Source organism: Lolium perenne, chromosome 4, assembly GCF_019359855.2.
Source record: "Lolium perenne isolate Kyuss_39 chromosome 4, Kyuss_2.0, whole genome shotgun sequence".
NCBI classification, from domain to species: domain Eukaryota; kingdom Viridiplantae; phylum Streptophyta; class Magnoliopsida; order Poales; family Poaceae; genus Lolium; species Lolium perenne.
Genome location: NC_067247.2, coordinates 69,859,342 through 69,863,279, shown reverse-complemented (window position 1 = coordinate 69,863,279; position 3,938 = coordinate 69,859,342). Strand labels below are relative to the sequence as shown.

The 3,938-nt window shown below is 41.4% G+C and overlaps 1 long non-coding RNA gene across 1 annotated transcript; it reads right to left on the bottom strand.

Annotated features, from left to right (window-relative positions):
- Nucleotides 1-721: 721 nt before the first annotated feature.
- On the bottom strand, nt 722-3,617 carry LOC127292914 (uncharacterized). Its single transcript, XR_007845460.2, has 3 exons — nt 2,974-3,617; nt 1,107-2,590; nt 722-1,016 (listed from the first exon to the last, which is right to left on the bottom strand). It is a non-coding gene; the product is annotated as an uncharacterized lncRNA (long non-coding RNA).
- Between the last annotated feature and the right edge of the window lie 321 nt (nt 3,618-3,938).

Genomic DNA, 3,938 nt, shown 5'->3' with positions numbered 1-3,938 from the left:
CGAATTAGCTTCATACTTTTGGCTTGATTAACACACCGCACACTAACTAATGAGTCAAAAGTGCAGTAAACAAAACCCATGTCAGGGAGCAGTAGCTGGTGGGAAGGAGGATGTAACAGCATCACCACACAATAACCGTCGTACACTCTCAGTTAAATCTTGTACAATCTGGTCCTAAAATATATCAGCTGAGGTCATTAAGTTACATATATATTATGGCACTGCTAATAACCAAGGGACAACTTTGCAAAGACAAAGGCCTCTGTAGTTGACTTCCTACTACACAGACCATCATCTTTAATATCAGAAAAAATAATTCTGAGTATAAGCATCATATACATCTCCAAAATTTATGCACCATATCAGATGAGATCATTTAGTTACATATCTACTAATATTTTAGCAAGGAACACATGAATGCATAATGAAAAATAATCAAGGGACAATTGTATTTGCAAAGACACAGACCTCAAAAGTTGACTTCCTCACGTCGACATTGGCCTGGTCCATCGACGACCGCTTCATGAATGACACCTTTTCCATGGTACTGAAAACCTCCCTATGGTGTTGATGTTGTTCTGCCTAAACTTCCGAAGGGTGTCTTAGCCAGGCGCTAACACCGGCATGACTGAGTGTTCTTCCCTCCAGTCTTACCATGCCAACCAAGACGTGAACATGTAAGCTGGATTGAACAATATGCTAGTTTAAAAAACATGTCACAAACATAACTATCAAAAATAAACACTCCTGGAGTAACCACACCACAGATTGTATCTTTCATATACTTTTATCCTTTGCGAATTCATCTTGCTCTTCCTAACAGATGTGAAACTATGCTCCCAAGAGTACAAGCTGTAGAAGTCATAAACCACGCCATGAGAATCAAATGTCTTGCGCAATGATGATTCAGTGACATGATCACACCTGGTCTCGATGTACCCTCTGGTCGATCTTTCAAGTGCACCTACCCTGCTTGTGCATAAAGTTTGTCCAGAAGATTGGCATCGACCTTGACCCTGCAATTAAGTTGTAACCATGATGAGACCACTTTTACAACAATTCAGATGCAGAATTATAACCAACATAAAACAGTAATTAGAACCAACCTGAGGTTGGATGGTTAGGAGGGTGGTTGTACCCCCAGCCCACCAGAGTTCAAACCCCAGGTTTGACATCTGTGTGTCTCATAAAAGCGGAATATTCATTCAGTGGGAGGCGACGTTCCCGTCGACAGCGAGGCGCCTGTGGTGACTTCATCAATTTCAAGATCCAATCCGCCGGCTCAGTCTTCCGGAGGTGCTCATAGGGGTAGGGTGTGCGTGTGTGCGTTCATAGGGGTGAGTGTATGCGCGTGTATGTGAGCGTCTGCGTTTGTACTGTGTTTCTCAAAAAAAAAAATTAGCCATATGTCAACAAAAAATTGGAGTACCCACAGCAGCAGACACACAATGCAAGTGTTTCTTGTTCCTTACCAATTTCTCTTCTATCTGACCTCAAATAAGTAAACAAATCTGGGCTACACCTAAATTTGTCCTAACCTTTATTATCTAAGTACAAGAACGTAGTAATTCCCTTGCACTCCCATGCATAATTTAACATCAGTTCAGCCATACAGTACATGGAAAATTATTTAATGAGCTGACACAAAATCGTGCATGCAGATCCTTTGCACTAACATCTTTGACCTCCTGATGCTTCTGGGTTAGGGTGAAAATTGTGGTAATTACTAAAAAGAATAAATATGGTTAGTGTGATAATTGCATGACCTATCATGAATCATTACACTATGTGGCATTACGGTCACCATTCTATATATGCACTACAGCTACAGTTATCATCCCAACAATTTTCCAAATGAAAACAATCTGCATAGTTTGAAAAAAGATAAGTGGAAGTAAACCAACGTAACTTGCTACAACAACATGAATGTTCTTGCATGTACAGAGGTGGTATAGACCTGCAACCTAGCAATCCATATGGATTTCTATTCAGAAATGAGGTTCAATTTAGCCTGACTCTCTTGTATTTTGCTTGAGAGAGAATTCAGCCTGGCCCTGTAACATTTTGCTTGATAGTTGATAGTTGATACACAATTCAGCCTGGCTCCCTAGTATTTTGCTTGATGCACAACTAATAGTTTTACTGTAATATGTAACAACAAAATACTACACACACCAGCAGTATCTCCTTTGTAGTCGGTACTACAGATAGTGTTATCTCTGTAATTATGTCCAAAATCATGTTCATGAAATTGGGAACGAGATTTTAAGTGATCCACTCACTGAAGCACTGAATGTCACAATTACCTTCAGACATAAGACTAAAAAAGTGTGAGATATAGTACTTCTCTATTCACCAAAAGATTAAGGAGTACAGGAGAATCAGCAACTAAACCACAGTCCTAGATTAAACCAAAAATATAATCATCGGTCCAAAACAATCAAATGAAAGTTGGAATTAATATGCCATAGTTGCCAAATATGGACTGAACTCTTTGTAAAACCGGATAACCAAAGCTTGGGCATCACGATTACCTAGAGAAGACGTGATGCAGGCCTGGCTTCTGCAAAATGTGTTTCCATGGAGTGGACTACATAGGAGAAATAAATCATTAATATTATTTAAACTGCTACTGAAATAAAAGCAAAGCGCTGAATTTGCTAGAAACATATATCCTTACATATGAGCATATATTCTTTACATCTATATTGCTAACAAAAACTATGAGGCACAGAGCACAACTTGGTTCATGACAATAAATATACCATGTGCAAGTACTTATTTAAGTAAATGTTTTTCAACCGAAGCACCGTTGGAGCACATTGTGCATGTTCCTGGGAGGCTACTGAATGAACCTATACATACAGATTTCTCTTTCATGTATCATCGAAAAAGCAATTTTCAGTTTCTCTAGCAATCAAAATAGAAACCACTTCCGATGATTCAAAGTGGTACAGAATATGCAGATTTTACCGGTGTAGCTCATCAATTTGGTTTCAAATTGATTTTTTTTGATGATCTCTGTCAGAATCCACAGGCATTTCTCTTCTATCTTTCTTCTTCTCTACTTATTCTTTCCTTGGAGTCCTCAAGCAGAAGCAGTAGCAACGCCGTCACGCCTTCCCCCCTCCTTCATCGTCTCAGATCGGCGGGATACAGGGGCGGCGAAGAGAGGCGCACGAATGGCGAGTCGGGCGCGCTCGGACGATGTGGAGCTGTGCCAGTACTGCGCGGCGGTCGTGGAACACACAGAGGACGAATCAGCGGGAGGAGACACCGCATCGTCCATGGATCCAGTCGAGGACGATGCGCACACGTCCAGGGCGTCGGCGGCGGCGCGTCGCAGAGGAGGCAGGCCGCAGTCCCGGGGATGGGGAACGGCGGGCGCTGCAGAAGGCATCATCGGCGAGGGCAGAGGTGAGGACGAGAACCTTGGCGTGCGGGTAGGGCAGCGACGGTCGTGCGGGCGAGGCCGGCTCCGGCAGGGGGCGCTGGCGTCGATGAGGATTCAGGACTGGGTGTTGGATTTCCGAATTGGGAGGGGTTATAAATGCAAGAATGCAACGACGCGGAAGGGACCGACGAAGTGTGACGAAACGGACAACGTACCGGGCTGACGACGGAACCTCTTCCCATTTTTTAAGTAGTAGAGATAAATGTATTTGTAAAGTAGGAAGAAATTCCACATCATCTGGAAATCAACACTTTTTAGATTCTCAAACTAACAAAGGGAAGTATGAATATTTTGAGGTTTTAGGTTTTGCAGAGAATATAATAAAAAATACATTTATTTATTTATTAAAGATTATTATTACATCATTACTTTTGTATACATGAAAAACTATTTGGAACTCAAACAATAAAAAAATATGACATTGTGACCAACATGTTAATAAGATCGATATGATAGTAATATCAATAACAAACGCGGAAAGCAC